Below are 17,891 nucleotides of genomic sequence, written 5' to 3'. Positions count from 1 at the left end.
AAACATGAAAACCTGTGGGTTGCCGTGGTGTAATGGTTAGGGAGTTGGACAGAAGATCACAGAGTTGCAGGTTTGAATCCCACCCTTACCGCTACCTACACCTCCATCCATGGCTGAAGTGTTTTCAGAGTAAAACCATGGTTCATTTTCATTAAACCATAGTCAAACCATGATTGAACCACAGACACCATAGTCATAGTGAACCATGCTCAAAAAATATGATTGATAGTTCATTTGCGTAAGGGAAAGGTCACACTGAGTCAGCACACCTGTCCTGTCCATCTCTCATCATCTCTACTGTACTACTGTAATTTACAGAAGTCCATCTCTCCTCTCTCTCCACTCTCTCCAGTCTTTTGACTAACGGCAGTCGCTCTCTCTGCAGTCTTATGCGCTGTGGCTAGCTAGCAAAAGTCCTGTCAGTTTCACTCCACACTCAGTTTATTGCTTGTCTCTTTTCATTCGAAGCAACAGTGGACAGATCTGTCCCATCGTTGCTGTAATATAAACCTTAAGAGAATCGGACTAGTGGGAATCAGAACTGAATGCCAAACCTGGTACAGACATCTCTTCTTGTTTTAATGACAAATTAATGTTAACTACAGAAAGTCCCTTTTAAGAAACAAAATTGACTTGATTTGACTTAAAACAGTGGTCCTCAAACTTTGTCAGACCAAGGACCACTTTGTCCCCCCAAAAATGGTCAGGGACCACGGGTGATATTTTGACACTGCTAATTTCGATGCAGATCACTTACTTTTATTACAAGCCTGTCAGCTATGCCAGCTATGTTTAGCTTTGTAATAATGTTACAAATAGCCTCATGCTAGCTTGTCTTGGAAAAGTAGAAATCCCCTTGTGGACCACCTGAGCTCTGTCGCGGACCACCAGTGGTCCCCGGACCACACTTTGAGAATCACTGACTTAAAACAATCACCATTTTTCATCATAGCTGTAATGACTCAACATGTGTGATTGATGAAATGCTAATGGAAATGTTCATTTACTGCACCATGTATGACCAACAATTACCGACAACAAGGCCGACTTTCATTGTCACTTTTATTTTCAATTCCTTCTCTCCCTAAATGCTGCTGAATTACTCCTTCGCCTTGCTCAACAATAATTTCTCTAACCTCACACACCTGTGACAGTACAGCAACACTTGACCCGTTTCCCTCCCCACTAAATGCATCATGTCCAACTTTTTAGATGTCATGTCACCAACACATTAGCCTACTTTGCTCTTCTGTTATCTACAGTGTAGTAGAGTGTTGATGCATCACGTAGTAGTCTGTTAATCACCTTCAGCCGTACACTAAGTGCAGTGCAGAGAGGTGAAGGATGTGCTAGAGAACACTAATGCCGCAGAAGTGTCAGCAAGATGTAAACAGTGACTGAAGTCAGTCACGGGGTGTTTACGAGAACTTCTCACAGGTGTGCTGTGCTGTGTGTGCTGTGTGTGTGTGTGTGTGTGTGTGTGTGTGTGTGTGTGTGTGTGTGTGTGTGTGTGTGTGTGTGTGTGTGTGTGTGTGTGTGTGTGTGTGTGTGTGTGTGTGTGTGTGTGTGTGTGTGTGTGTGTGTGTCTGTGTGTGCATCAGAAAGAGGGGCACTATGGATAGAGAGTGATAAAGAGAGACTAAAAAAGAGAACAAGACAGAGAGTTAAGAAGAGAGAATGAAAGTGTGTGAGACAGAAAGACACACAGAGAGACACACAGACACACACAAACACACACACACAGACAAACACACACACACACACACACACACACACACAGACACACACAAACACACACACACAGAGGAAGATTTGAAAGTGACTCACCAACACCCTTGTTCAGGAGGACCCTGAAATATCACGGGCACCGACTGGCACTTGTAGCCGACGGCTGGCGACACCCTTGGTGCCTCCTCTTCCCCTCTCTCTCTCGCTTTCGCTCTCTCTCTTTCTCTCTGCTCTTCCATCAATGCTGTGCAAAGCACCTGCAGGAACAAAGAGACAGACATCATGTGTGAGAGAGAAAGAGAAAGAATGAGACCCAAAATAATGATAAGGAGAAGCAGTTGAGGAAGGGAGGGAGGAGAGAATGAGCTTCACATTCCTATAAGGATGACTGATGAGCCATCTCACACATGCACGTGCAGACACAGACGCGCGCACACACACACACACACACACACACACACGCACGCACGCACGCACGCACGCACGCACAGAGACAGACACAGACACAGACACACACACACACACACACACACACACACACACACACACACACACACACACACACACACACACACACACACACACACACCAATGATAAGTCATTGCCACACTGGTTCCTCTGTGTTCTGCTGAGTGCCCTGAAATGACATGCCTGGTTCCCCACCCCTCTACTCCTCTTCCTCTTCTTCCTTTTGCTCTTCAACCCCTCCTCCTCCTCCCCCTCTTCTTCCCCCTCAACCCTCCCTCCTCTTCCTCCTCCCTCACCCTCCGACAGCCTCCTCCTCATCCTCCTCTTCCACGTCCTCCTCCTCATCATCGTCCTCCTCCTCCTTCCCCCTCTTCTTCCTCCTCCTCCTCCTCCTCCTCCTCCTCCTCCTCCTCATCCTCCTCCTCCTCCCCTGCTGCTGTCAATGCCATGTGTGTGAGTCCAGTCGACACAGACAGACAGAAAAAAGAACTCACAACTGCATGGAAATGAGAGGCCACGAAATCAATCATGCCATCAACCATCACCCCATCATCCCTCAATCTGCCCACTACTACCCCATTCATCCATCCAGCCCTCAATCATCTCCTATTCCTCCATGCATCCGTCATGCATGCTTGTACCCAGACAAACAGACACAAGCATTCTTTTATACCCTCCGCCGTTCAGCTGCTTAATTCCAAGAAGAAACGCAGATAGCCAGATAGGTCAGGTGTGTATTTATGTATTTATTTTTTAGGCAGGTCAATCTTTTATACTGTGCACCTCACTTCGCCACAGCACTTTTGTCTTTTTACGCAATCCTACTCTCTGTGTAAACTCCTTATCCAAATGTATTTATTTATTCACTATTTTTAGGCCTATTATTGTAATATTGTATCTCTTAAGTATTTTTATAATGTATTGTGGATGTGTGTGAGTGTATGTGTGTGTACTACTGATGGGAAAATAAAGCTACTTGACTTGACACCCAACACCTCGGGCCTTTGTCAAGGCTTAGTGCAAGCGCTGTAATGGACGACAACAGACGGACAGCAGTCCAGAAAGGTGGTCAACCATCAGCCATGGCTTGTGTCTCTCTTTTCAACACTGCATTGTCACGCCACTACACCAAGTCATTCATGGAGTTCGCTCAGGCCAAATTAAAAAAAGAATGAAAAAAAGAAGACGCAAGAGAGAAGAGGAGAGGAGAGGAGAGGGAGGAAGAAAATGAAAATGAAAGATGTAAGGATTTCGCAGAAATAGAGCGCAAAGCAAACATTATCTCATTCCCCTTCTAAGAAGGGCCACACCGCACTACTCCACCGCAATCATGGCATACTCTATATCATGGGCACTATAAATAACCAGAGAGGGTAAAGCTTAAACAATCAATAAATTAAGGAATATCAAAAACATGTGGACGGGAAACCTCTACCACTACCACTGGCCAATTCACCCCCACCCCAAATCCCTTTTCACCACTCCTTCCTGCTCCTTACAAAGAGAACGCCAGAGCATTCTAAATAGCACACCACCACCACACATGGTTAGCTTCCCTCAGACACATCTTAAATTGTTACTCTTTACCCCGACATAATTACATGCAGATCCGATGGATCTGTTTTTCTGGCAGGAGAGGAGAGCCACGGCCTCTGGAGCCAAGAGTACACCAGAGGAGAGGAGAGGAGAGGAGAGGAGAAGAGGAATGGGGGGGGGGGGGGAATGGAGGAGAAAAGAGGAGAAAAGTTGAGGTCGGGGGGAGAGAAAGGGGAAAAGGGGAAAGGAAAGGAGTGCAGAGGAGAAAAGTTGAGGTTGGGGAGATAGACGGAGGGGAAAGAAGGAGAGTGGAGAGGAGAAGTGTATAGGAGTGAAGTGGTGTGCACCGGACAGCATAGCATAGCGTACACGTACAGCATAGCCCCTCCCCTCAGCTCAGCGCCTACAGGGCCCCTATAGTCTCAAAAGGGCAATCTAGAGAGGGAGGGAGGGAGGGAGAGAGAGAGAGTGAGAGAGAGCGAGAGAGAGAGAGAGAGAGAGAGCGATTGAGCGGGAAAAAAAAACAGAGAGATGGAACAAGAAGGATAGAGAGAGAAGGAGAGGGATGGGGAAACTGAGGGAGAGGGTGAGAGAGAGAGAGAGAGAGAGAGAGAGAGAGAGAGAGAGAGAGAGAGAGAGAGAGAGAGAGAGATGGAGTAAGAGAGGGAGGTGTGTGGAGAGGAAGGGAGGATGTGGTGCCTAGCAGTCTAAACTTCTCTTTTGTCGTTCATGAAGTTTCATGCCAGCTCAGCAGAGCCGGTCTTCACACGCGGGAAAGGGGGGATGTGGGAGAGGAGGGAGGGATGAGGGGGGTATGTGCAGGGCAGGCGTGGGTGACATTGTCCTGAAGCCCCTCCCATTAACCAACTCCAGCGGCCAATGAGACGCCAGATAACGCATGACATGGTCTCGGCTTGATTACAGTGAGCTCCCTTACACAATAACGAGAGAGAGAGAGAGAGAGAGAGAGAGAGAGAGAGAGAGAGAGAGAGAGAGAGAGAGAGAGAGAGAGAGAGAGAAACACCCCGCCCTAAACATTAAAAACAAAACAATATACAACTGCAAATGGGAGAAGAAAAGAGAGACAGACCGCGAGGCACCAGGCCTGACCTATAAGACGAGAGGTTATAATCATAATCAGCCCTGCAATGCAATGCTCTCCGCATGTGATGTGAAATAAGGTCTGGCACCAGTTTTGCCAGATGTGTCTGATCAAATCCCGCCCAAAAGGTGCTCAAAAAACGCGAAGAAGCGCTAAATTTCGCCCAATTTCAACAAATTGCATCGATATCTATGGACATAAAACTGCAGAAATAAAAACGCCTAATGGCTGATTTTTCCCATATTTACCAGCAGACGGCCATCCCAAGCAGCCCAATTGGGCGGGTAACCGCCCAATCAGGTAACACTGTCAGACACAGAGAGTCATGGGAAAACGAAGGCAGAGTTGCCTTACAGTTACAGTCATTCCTCTATTTACTAAAAGGTATAGGTTTAAAATAATAATGAACCAAAAATAAACATCTGACTCTGACTCTGTTTTTATAGTGAAGGATATGTTTTATTAGGAGTTAACAGTCTTGTTTTATATCCAAAGGCAAGAGCAACCTGAATACTGTAGCTTTGAACAGCACAAATCAAATGAAATAAAAGACGTTTCAGCTGTCTTTCATTAACAAAAAGGAGTAACAATTAATGTCACTATCCTCTCCTAAAGTAATAGAAACAATTTTATGAAAAAAAACCTCCAACTCCTATCTCAACACCCCATCCTTCACACCACCAACAACTCCACTCCCTGGCTCGAAGTAGCTGTAGTCTGACTCTGAGCCGATATTTCACAAGAGCCCCTGCAAAAAGCCCAGCTTCTACGTCTTCTCCAGATGACCCGATTTAAACTTGCGAGGAGGGGAAGAGGAAGGAGAAGAGGGAGAGAGAGAGAGAGAGAGAGAGATTGCGCAGGCCCAAGGCATCCACGCAGACCTGACCTGGGTTTCTCTGGTTCCGAGTGTATAGAGCGTACTGAGCGTACCGCACGCACTCACACTAACAGGATGCTGGAGAGCATGACTAGGGGACGGACTTGGCAACCGCTGCTGCTGCTGCTGCTGCTATTACCAGGGCTGGACTGGCCATCTGGCATACCGGGCATTTCCCGGTGGGCCCTGCACCCTTGTGGGCCACTATTTTCGTAAGTGTAAAACATTTTTTTTTTTTTTTACATTTCTGAAAATAGGGGCCTACGAGGGTGCGGGGCCCACCGGTGAGTCAGTTCTGCACCACAAATTATGAGGGGCCCCTTTAAGCCAAAAGTGCCTGGGCCCTATTTCTCCCCCGGGTCCAGCCCTGCCTACTACTGCTGCTGCCGCCAAGGCTTTAACAACCCTCCTATTGGAGGTGACATAATTTAGTGAAATGTCATTTGAGGATTGAATTATCCAAGCCCTGCTGTGACCTAACTGTAGGGTACTTGTCTCCCATGTGGCCGACCCGGGTTTGATTCCTGGTCTGGGTCATTTGCCGACCCCTCCCCATCTCTCTCCCCATTTGCTTCCTGTCCACCTGTTATCAATAAAGTCAAAAAAGACCAAAAAATATATTTTAAAAACAGGATTAAATTATAGAAGGGCTTTTTTTAACAAACAAGTTGAGGAAGGATTGTGCTGCCACAGCCACGTTACACTGCCATGACCTGGTGTCCTCTTTTCCCCTCTCCTCTCCTCTCCTCTCCTCTCCTCTCCTCTCCTCTCCTCTCCTCTCTCCTGCTGCCTGACTCCTGTCTGCTCTCCGCTGTTTTTCTTGCCCTCCCTTCCCCACTCCTGTCTTTACCTCTTCTCATCACCTCTCATCCTCCTCTTCACTCCAAACGTTTACCTTTCACACCCCTCCAATCCTACCTCTCGCCTCCTCTCCTCTCCTTTCAGCTCCCCTCCCCTCCCCTCGCCGCCTCAGTCACCTCTTCTCCTCAGTTCACCTCATGTCTCCTTTCTCCCAACTCTGCTAACCCCAACCGTATCCTTATCCCCCACTCCTCTCCTCTTCTAACCTCATTCCTCCTGCCTCCCCCGCCCTCACTCTCCTCTCCTCTTCTCCTACTCTAACCCCCCCCAGACCCCCCCCCCCCCCCCCCCCCCCCCGCGGATCCTCACTCCCCTCCTCTCCTCTCCTCCTCTTCTAACCCCACTCCTCCTGCCACCCCCCCCCCACTCCTCTCCTCTGCTCTTCTCCTCCTCTAACCCCCCTCCTCCTCTCCCCCTCCCGGCTCCTCACTCCTCCCCTCTCCTCTGCTCTCGTCTCCGTGTCTCCGTTCCAGCAACAGGAAGTGAGGACTCCAGTTTATTTTTGAATAGGTCAGAAAGAATGTGTGCCATTTCCTGATGATCCGGCTTCCATATGAACAGAGAGAGAGAGGGGGGGGGGGGATAGAGAGAAAGGGAGTTCAGCGGAGATACGGAGGAAGGAGAAACCTTCTCCAGCAGCCTGACCTAACTGGGGATACTGTTGTTATCACCACACCACATGGTACAGGAGGCGCAATACATACTCCCTTCCCCTCCCCTCCCTCTCCCTTCTCTTCTCCAGTCTCCTCCTCCTCTCCGCTCCTCTTCCCTCTTCTCCTTTCATCTCCTATTCCCTCCTCCTCTCCTCTCCCACTCTCTCTCCTCTCTTCCTCCTCTTCTCCCCTCTCTTCTCCCTTCCTCTCCTCTCCGCTCCTCTCCCCTCCTCTCCTCTTCCTTCCTCCTCTGCTCTGCTCTCCCACTCCCTCTCCTCCCTTCCTCCTCTCCTCCTCCTCTCTGCTTCTATCCTCTCCTCTCCCCTTCCCTTCTGATCTCCTCTCCTCTCTTCCCCTCTTCTCACCTTGCTTGACTCCAGCAGACAGTAGCTCACAGTGCAGACAATGCCAACAACCCCTTCTCAATACCCCAAGGAATGCCTCATTGTTCACTTTAGTTGAAAAACACGTGTTTTTTTTCTGTCAGAGCTTCCCTCTGCAGCAGATGTTCTGTGCAGTACTTAAACAACATTTGCAGCTTTGCTAGCTGGGGCAAAGTCACTCTCACCCAACAACGCGTTCACACTGACACTGTTCCACTCAATATTCTGAGAATTAATGAGAAGAACCAAAAAAGGAAGGGGTGAAATTCATTTGGTTCCATTTCAAAAAGCCCAGAAATGCTGAGTTGCACGTTTTTTCACTCGTGGCTCAGCTCCACTTTGTTCCCTCTGAGAATGAAGCCAAAAAAAGAAAAAGAAAAAGAAAGAAAAGAAAGGCAAAAAGATCAAGCTACATTTTTAGGTCTTTGAAAGACTGCTATTCGCTAAGTCTGATAGGGGAATTACTAGAGGGGGGAGTTAAAGGTCAGACGTGATGGCTGTAAGCACATTGAGAGGTAGAGGAATGGTATGGGGGTACAGAGTATACTGCAGACTTAACAAACCACCTAAGACACAATTACAGCACACCCGAGTACCCCTAAAGGCCCCCTAAAGGCTATCTGAGTGTCTATGTGGCCGTGGGGTGTGTGGGAGATCACTGAGGTTACTAGGACAGTCAAAAAAGATTACAAAATTACAAAAGAAGTCATAGGATCCTGTAATTTTTCGGCTACAATACACATTTTTAATTGAAAGCCTTGTGTGCGCCTCATCTTTTTTTGACTGTCCTAGTATCACTACTTGTGGTGAGCAGTCTCACCAAGCAACACACAGTTCCAAGTTAAGGCACAGACGCCAACCCTTTTGGTCTCTCTTCACTAAAATCACTGCGGTTAGACCGACTAAGGTCAAGCCCTAAGCTTAACACTACTTTGGCTGGATGAACCTCCACCACCTCGACAGCCCTCCAGACAGAGCGCAATCATGGAACACCTAACTACTGGCTCTAAAGGTCCAAAATACCACCAGCATTGCTTTGGAGATCTTTATCATATACAGCAAGAATAGGTATACCAGCCTTGGTAACAAGATCTGGATCATGTATTCAAGTTAAAAATCAAACAATCAGAACAACTGGATGTGGATGGCTGTGATAAATGTGAATAAACATTGTGTGGACCATTTTCAAATCATGATGCATGATCGTGAGGTGAGGCTTTGAACACACGGCTTACTGTAAGCCTGACAAGCCTTGTGTCCACCCTGTGCTTGTGCAATTCAAGAAATTGCCGCAACCAAAACTGGTGTTCGAAAATAAGCTTGAGCAGTACAGTCATTTCTTGCAACTGCTGCTGATGACTGGATGTGATGGGGGTTACCATTTGGCACCTCTGATGTTCTCCCCAAAATATGGTCGCCTCGCCTCGACACATCAGCACAACTCTTTTCAATTCCATTTCCTCCCCTCCTCCCCTCCCCTTGCCTCATTCCTTCCTTCGGCATAAAAATCAGCCCATTAGTACAAATGAGTCTGTTCATTTTCCTCACAGACAGGGGTAAAAGAGACAGGACGGCTCATTGAGCGCACAACATCTACCCACCACGGTCGGGATTCCCATAATCTGTCGCTTAATCTCAAAAAACGCAAACGCCCGCTGCTGTGGAGGTTATTACTTTTCAGAGCAGGCGGTGTGGAGGGCACTGCGATGTGATGCGCTGGGCAGGCTGTGTTGCCAGATTGGGCAGTTGCCCGCCCAATTGGGCTACTTAGGATGGCCGTCTGCGGGTAAAAGTGGCATTTTGCAGGAAAACCCGTCCAATTCTATTGATTTCTATGGCCAAAGATTGGCTGGGTTTTCCGGCAAAATGTCATTTTTACCTGCAGACGGCCATCCTAACTAACCCAACTGGGTGGTAGTTAGTGCTTCCAGGTGGGTTTTGAGCATTTTTTGGGCTGGAAATAATCAGCCTCATCTGGCAACCCTGTGAGCAGGCTGCTTGGAACCGAAAGTGAAGCAAAGGGGAACTTGGGTATTCCCGGGTCTCTCTCTCTCTCTCTCTCTCTCTCTCTCTCTCTCTCTCTCTCTCTCTCTCTCTCTCTCTCTCTCTCTCTCTCTCTCTCTATCTCCAGCAAGAACATGGTGTTCTCCAGAGAGCCAGCCAGTCAGAGTTAAGGCCCCGCTTGTGGGTTCCCGCAAAAGACAATGATGGTGCATACTGGGAGCGAGCGTGGGGAGCCAGATGCCTCTGAGTTTAAAAGGGCTACGAGTCTGGAATTTGGAGAGGCTCAATTGGCTGTCCTTAACTTCTTCACACGCAGAGAGAGAGAGAGAAAGAGAGAGAGAGAGAGAGAGAGAGAGAGAGAGAGAGAGAGAGAGAGAGAGAGAGAGAGAGAGAGAGAGAGAGAGAGATCATTGTTGTCCCTGGAAAACCGTTAAAGGTAACTCAAAGTATAGAAAATATCAAGTCAAGAGGTGTGTGTGTGTGTGTGTGCGTGCGTGCGTGCGTGCGTGCGTGCATGCGTGGGTGGGTGCGTGCGTGCGTGCGTGCATGCATGTGTGTGAAAAGCATGCAGGTAATTAGTGACAATGTATAAATAAACATGGGCATGAATGTAGGCCTATTTTCTGGCCAAACACAAGCAAATCATCTCGCTGTCATGTCTGATCATGGCATTCCTTGCCACATGCCAGCTCCCATGGTGCAAAGTTAGACAGGAGGAGTACCATCACAAATATGTGAATTTTGCCAACATTTCAGTTCAGAGTTCTCATTATAATGTAATAAGGATAAGGATAAAGAATTTTTTAACACAGACAAAATCCTTACTCCTCAAAGGGTTAAAACATGAGACTCACTCAATAAGATCACAGGGAAAAGGGGCAGTGCCTCTGGCAACATTTTTCAAGACGACAGACAAACAATATAGTAAACCAGACAGAAACAGTAGGGGCATGTTACCCCCTTCGGAGTTATACTATAGAAGTTAGTCCTTATTTCTGTCCCCAGGGGTTAGGAAGAAAGAAAGAACCAAAGAACGAAAGAAAGAAAGAAAGAGAGAAAGACAAGAAAAAAGAAAGAAAGAAAGAGAGAAAGACAAGAAAAAAGAAAGAAAAGAGACTCAAAAAGAAAAGGAAAGAAGGCATTTTTGCTGGAGCTAGTGGTCGATAAACAATGGCGAGGTCAATAACGAGGCGTGGATGCCATGGGCGGTGGTGGCATGGCCAATCATCCACTGCAGAGCAGCGGCAGCAGGGCCCTGTGGAGAGGTACAGTAAGGATCACCAGCAAGTGGCCCACTCAGTCAATACCACTCATCTCATCTCACTCACTCACCCTTCCCCACCAACTGCTATACACCCAGCTCAACCTCCACCACCAACACTTTTAAACTTTATTTACCCCCTGGCTCAACTTCCACCACCAACACCACCACCTTTAAGGGTAAGTGGTTAGGGCATCAGACTTATAGCCCAAAGGTTGCCGATTCGACTCCCGACCCACCGGGTTGGTGGGGGCAGTAATTAACCAGTGCTCTCCCCCATCCTCCTACATGACTGAGGTACCCTGAGTATGCTACCGTCCCGCCGCACTGGTCCCTTGGGGCGCCACGGTGCACAGGTGAAGCATAAATGTAATTTCGTTGTGTGCAGTGTTCACTTGTGTTGTGCAGAGTGCTGTGTCACAATGAGTGCGTATACATGCAGTTCAGTGTCCCGAATATGATCGGGATATTAAGTATCCCGAATTTGCGTTTGCGCATATAAACACTTCAGTATCCCGAATAAGCCCTTATTCGGGATACTGAGAAATCGGGATATGCTAGGTGGGATATGCTAGGTGGAGTTTTCCGAAAGAACATGTATACACCGTATCCCGGATACAGGGACGCATTTGAAGAGAATTCTATAACGGCCAAGAATGTAGACTGGGATATAACGTTCTGTGCACATATAAACACCTTATCCCGAATATGATCATAACCGGGATAAGCCTCATATTCAGGATACTGAACTGCATGTAAACGCACTCAATGACAATGGGGGTTGGAGTTTCACAGTTGGGCATTCACGTCAGCACATCCAGACGGATCCAACACACCACAATGGAGCCATATTCTAGAACTGTCATGCCATGTTCTAGAACTGTATTTAGTTTGAACAGAGCTACCATACAGGTAATTACAGGGGCTAATGAACACCATGGACTGAAGGGAAGCAGCAAGCAAAACAACAACAGCAACAGCAGCAGCAGTAGCAGCCAAATACATCACAGCAGAGAGAGACAAAGAAAGATAACAATTTCAAGAACGCTAAATTTAAACTTTCAACAGAGCCTGTCCATACGACCAAACGTCCTGATGACATTCAGAATGCTTTGGTCTTCTCTTGACATTTGCAGTGCAATGCTCACAAATGAACTTTTTCCTCAGCCCTCTCCCTCCCTCACACACACAGATACACACATACGCACGCATGCACACACACAGGATAGCACACACACACACACACACACACACACACACACACACACACACACACACACACACACACACACACACACACACACACACACACACACACACACACACACACACACACACACTCCCAAATGCGGAAACTCCCAAAAAAGTTCTTCCGAAACTAAGACACTACATCGACACAAAGCATCTCTATAAGCAGATGGCAAAATGAATTTATGCAGATTGCCTCATTAACCTCGAGGCATTCAACTTCCTGGCATGCTGATAGCTTGCCGCAACTCTGTAGTGATCTTGTCTCCCTCCTCCTACTCTCCTTCTCCACTCTTCTCCTCCTCCTTCTCCTCGTCTTCCTTGTAATTTTCCTCCTCTCTCCTCCTCCTCTCCTCTCCTTCTCCTCCTCCTCCTCTTCTTCTTCCACATCCACCTCCTCCTCCTCTGCTTCTTCCTCCTCCTTCCTACCTTCCCTCTTTCTCCTCCTCTTCCTCCTCTCTCCTTCCTCCTCCTCCTCCTCCACCTTGTGTTCCCCTCTGACTCACACGTCTCCGCCAGTGTTAGCTAAACAAAGCAATATCCTTAAAACCTTAGGAGGCAGTCACGTCTCTGTGACCGAGAACAGACTGCTGCTTACCCCTCCATCCCATCCACCCACCCATCCATCCAACACAGTCAGTGGCTTTGAGGACTTTGCAAGGCAATTTAAGGATGCCAACCCACCAGGGCTCTAAATTAACATCAGCTTTAACCAAATGCTGGTGAATTTTCAGTTTGGCTGGTAGAACAGACCAAATTCCTCTCCACTTTGACCCATATGTCAGTGTGTGTTTGGCAAGTGAGATTAACATACATCTACTAGCCATTTTGGCTGGTGATAAAAAAACGTTATTTTAGAGCCCTGCTACCCACCACCATCACAAGTGCAAGGCCCCCGCTTAGGCCACTCCAACACCCCCACCCTCCACCCCGCACCACCACCACCCCTCCTCACCCCATGTCCCCCCAGGTCTCGCTCTCTCCCTCGCTCTGTTTTCATTCTCTCGGCTGGTGTCTCAGCATTCATTATTGTCAAGTCTTTTTTTCTACCCGCCATAGGGGTCCAGCTTCAGCTATCACAGCCACCTCTCCACCCACCCCTCTCCTCTCCTCTCCTCTCCTCTCCTCTTCTCTCCTCTCCTCTCCACCCACCCCTCTCCTCTCCTCTCCTCTCCTCTCCTCTCCTCTCCTCTCCTCTCCTCTGCTCTCCTCTCCTCTCCTCTACCCCCTCAGCTAAAGCACAGGGCTCCACATCACACCACAACACAACGCATTGATTCTTCCAAGTCAATATGATGCCATTTACCATCACCTCTTTTTGGACAATCCATATAGTAAGATGACAGTGAGGCTGAGGCAGAGGTGGTGGTGGTGGAGGTGGAGGTGGAGGAGGTGCTGGTGGAGGTGGTGGTGGTGGAGGTGGAGGTGGAGGAGGTGCTGGTGGAGGTAGTGGTGGTGGTGGAGGAGGAGGAGGTGGTGGTGGAAGTGGTGGTGGAGGTGCATCATGCCTATATGTGGAGACCATATCTACTAGCAACGGGCCTCACAGCTGTCCACCAGACACAGTCCAGTGCACAATCCTCATCTCTATGCATTGTGACACTATGGCAGTCAGTGTGTCACAGTGGCCAACAGTACAGTGATCAGCCACCGCATTCAAAGGAGACACTCGTAGGGAGTGCACATGCGCGCGCGCGCGCGCGCGCACACACACACACACACACGCATACACACACACACACACACACACACACACACACACACACACACACACACACACACACACACACACACACACACAGACACACACACACACACACACACACACACACACACACACACACACACACACGTATGCACACAGACAGACAGACAGACAGACAAAGGCCTTTGATCTGCACAATTTAACATAGGCTACATTGCATTGTCTTTGCATAAAAAAATCATAAAATAAAATAACTTCGTAACATTTCAGTGATTAAATAGCAACATGAGAAGACAATTTGCACACCACTGTGAACTTATACACACACACACACACACACACACACACACACACACACACACACACACACACACACACACACACACACACACACACACACACACACACACACACACACTTTTAAATAGGCATAAAACATGCAAATGTCCAAAGTACTGTATATTGTGTAGTCACTCTGTTCAACTGTATAAATTAATTCCATATTTACACATTTAAAATAAAACAAAAAGCACAACCCAAAGATGGGTTTTACACTGTGATTAAAGGGAGCATTTTTAATAACATAGATTGTGGGCTATGTTCATTCTTATAATAACCATCTGTCATTGTTAGGCATTCTTAAAAAGACGCTGCCAAGGGGCACTAATTGACCTGGAGGTCTGCTTGCAGTTAGATTTAATATCTACACACGAGTTATCAGCCTTTAGCCTTACAACATTACAACCTAGGCTTTAATATTCTATTCTTTATGGAAACGTATAGTGCCGATAGGCTACAACCACCTGCCAAGCAAAAAGGGGTGGGGGTGGGGGGGCTAGGCCTGCGCTCCAGACGGCCGCGATGCCGTGGGTCATCCTGTAACCAGCGTTTTTTTTCTACCACTGTGCCGGGGAACATTGGTGTGCCGTGAGAGATCATTTAGCTTACAACTAATGGTGTACCGCCTTGGCATTTAGTCCTCAAAAAAGCTATGCTTTAGCTCAAAACAGGTTGAAAACCACTGGTCTAGTCTTCAGGTGTCTCTGGATCATCCTTTAGTCTCTCTTCAGGTGTCTCCGTTTGCCGTGGGCGGCGGATAGTTGGGGGAGGAGTAGCCTCCAGCGGAGGCGCGAGACAAAGCCAGAGAACACTATCCGGTACAGGAATAATTTAAGTGCAGGCTGTGTGATGTCGTTCTAGAAACACTCTCCCCAAAAGGAAGTCTGCGCTTTATACTTGCATAACACGGGCCAAATAGTAATAGGATAATAACAATAATAATAATAATAACAATAATAATAATAATAATAATAGGCTAAACAGCTACAAAACGTAGGCCTATTTTCCCAAAAAACAAATAGGGCCTAAGAAACATCTGGATTCGATCCACACCAGACATCCCCTAAAAACATGAAACATCATAAATCAGTAGTAAACATACATGACTGACTGACTGACTTGAAATACTTCTATTCGGGAATTTACTTCTATTCGGGAAACTCCATCAAGGCCTGTGGAGCTTATACAGTTGGCTACTTGAATATTTCCACTGAAATAGGCATAGCTGTTTAATTCACCTGGTGTCGTCTAAATTAAATCGGGCACCGTCATTAGCTAATTTAACTCGCACAACTGGAACCACAACTGCCTTGACGAATGGCACACAAGCAGCACATTTCCATTTGACAAACTAAGAAGAATTCCCCAATGCAAATTAAATTTCGAGACACCAGCTCCCAAGTGCTTCGTCGCTTTGTAGGGGTAACGATGTTCACCGCGTCGTGGAGACCAGGTGGACAGTTACGCGCCCTTGTCTGAGAGGTCGGCGAGTTTACCGCACTTTTTCATTTACGGGAGTCGGCGCAAGCAACCATCCAGTCTGACCATCGCACAGACAACCACTTAGGCTACTGCAGCGAAATGCAGTATTGACTATAAAATCACGTCCATCCAAAACCCCTTCAAAATACACGGCTTTCATGATGGTCGAATAGCCTATGTAAAAGTTTTATATGACCAAATAAATAAATATTTCCAAAAGAAGAAAGAGAACCAAGACCATGCTCTAGACATGAATGATCAAAGACAAGAATGACCTATGTAACTGGCAGACTATAAATTACTATTTCTGTCGGACCTGCGCAAATAGTTAACTTGTGCGTAAATATTCAATCGACTGCAACATTTGATTCACACATTCTGTCTGCCGACACTGCACATAGTTTAAAACCACACAATCAAATCTGCAGCCCACCCTTAAAATGCATAGCCCAATTGAAAATATACTTACATTCAGTTCGCATCGCTGAAAGGTGTGAGTGGTGTCAGAGTTGCAAGTGGAAAAATCCAGTAACATCAGTGCATGTCAGAACGGCACCCGCGACCCGAATGATTCTTCAAGCTACCACTTACGATGGTCTCGGCTACTTCTCGTCAGCCCACTTGCTCCGCAGTAGTTTAACTCGCTCTCTACCGATTAAGTAGGCCTACATTCTACCGACGGGGAGAGACAGGGAGGACGGACTTACTGTCACATGCCTCGTAAACGGTACACGCTATTGGCTGCACGTGTATTGTTAGCTCACCGGTTTGCGCCTGCGATTGGCGCAGAATGACGCCAGTTGCCGCACCGGTCCTGCTCGCGGCAAAAGCCGAATAGGCACTTGTGTAAAAAGAAAAAAGGGTGGGGTAGTCTCTCTCTCTCTCTCTCTCGCTCTCTCTCTCTCTGGGATCTATTCATTCACTTTACACTTTGAATTCTCAACCTCACGTTAAGATCATGTTTTTTGTTGTACAATCTGCAACCAAAACAATTGATGCAGTGAAATACTGTAAATGTCTAGTTTTGTTTAATCTTTGGCTATAGCCTATGGTTGACTTGACTACTGCAGTATTTTGTGTTTCAAGCCAAGTCAGCTTTTATTGTCTGTTTCTTCATATGCACCGGTCATACAAGGGAAATGAAATTACGCTCCTCTCTCATACTTCTTGGAAGTTGAAGTTTCAAAGCCATGCCAGAATTAGACGACGTCAAGTTCTCTTTCACAAGTACAATCCTTGGTGGGTCTACTGTACATAGCCTACCTATTCATGTCGCGTTGCTTTAATGCTTCATGAGAATAACTTGATGTAGTGACAGTTTACTGTGAATAATTCAGGAGAAAAAGCTGAAAGTGGGGCAGGTACCTGTGTACACCACAACCACCACCACCACATCCCCAGCCCTCGTCATCTCCCTATTCCTGACCTTGTCCCATAATCACCAAACAGGGAATGTGCATGGAGGTCTATGCAATTACTGTGGCCGGTGCTCTTGCGCTGCGGCTTAACACAGCTGTAATGCAATAATGCATTTTTAAATGGATCTCTGCTCCTGGAGGAGCTGCCTGCCTGCATGTGCAAGGCTGAATATGGACGGAGAGGTAGGCGGGCGGGCGGAGGAGGGAGGTTAGTGTGTGTGTGTGTGTGTGTGTGTGTGTGTGTGTGTGTGTGTGTGTGTGTGTGTGTGTGTGTGTGTGTGTGTGTGTGTGTGTGTGTGCAGGGCGGCTGACAGCATTGGCCAGGCCCGGAACAAAATCAACTAGAACGGCCCTGCTCCCAAAATACAAGTATATAATGTAATTTGGACACAATTCTGTGGCCCCTTTTGTCCTGGGCACGGGACAACTGACCCCTATGTCCCCCCTATCATCGTCCCTGTGCGTGCGTGCGTGCGTGCGTGCGTGCGTGTGTGTGTGTGTGTGTGTGTGCGCACGTGCATGTGTGTGTGTGTGTGCTTGTGTGCGTGCGTGTGTGTGTGTGTGTGTGTGTGTGTGTGTGTGTGTGTGTGTGTGTGTGTGTGTGTGTGTGTGTGTGTGTGTGTGTGTGTGTGTGTGTGTGTGTGCATGGGTGCGTGTGTGTGTGTGTGTGTGCGTGTGTGCATGTGTGTGTGTGTGGATGAGGCGAGGTGAAAGGACCGGGAGAATGGGAGAAAACAAGCAAGTGTGCATGCACCTGCTGTTTCAGTCACAAACACACCTGCTATACTGACACACACTTGCAAAGACACACACCCACCAAACACA

General features: G+C 47.5%; 1 long non-coding RNA gene across 1 annotated transcript in view; it reads right to left on the bottom strand.

Moving 5' to 3' along the window:
- Positions 1-16,263, bottom strand: part of LOC134465131 (uncharacterized) — a 46,047-nt gene extending 29,784 nt beyond the window's left edge. The window contains exons 1-2 of the long non-coding RNA XR_010038109.1: positions 16,118-16,263; positions 1,828-1,985 (exon numbers count right to left, since the gene is read on the bottom strand). This is a non-coding gene — a long non-coding RNA (uncharacterized LOC134465131). The remainder of the gene's footprint in view (positions 1-1,827; positions 1,986-16,117) is intronic.
- Between the last annotated feature and the right edge of the window lie 1,628 nt (positions 16,264-17,891).

This window comes from Engraulis encrasicolus, chromosome 16, assembly GCF_034702125.1.
Source record: "Engraulis encrasicolus isolate BLACKSEA-1 chromosome 16, IST_EnEncr_1.0, whole genome shotgun sequence".
Lineage (NCBI taxonomy): Eukaryota > Metazoa > Chordata > Actinopteri > Clupeiformes > Engraulidae > Engraulis > Engraulis encrasicolus.
The sequence above is the reverse complement of the archived record's forward strand: the minus strand, read 5'-3'. Positions and strand labels throughout refer to the sequence as shown.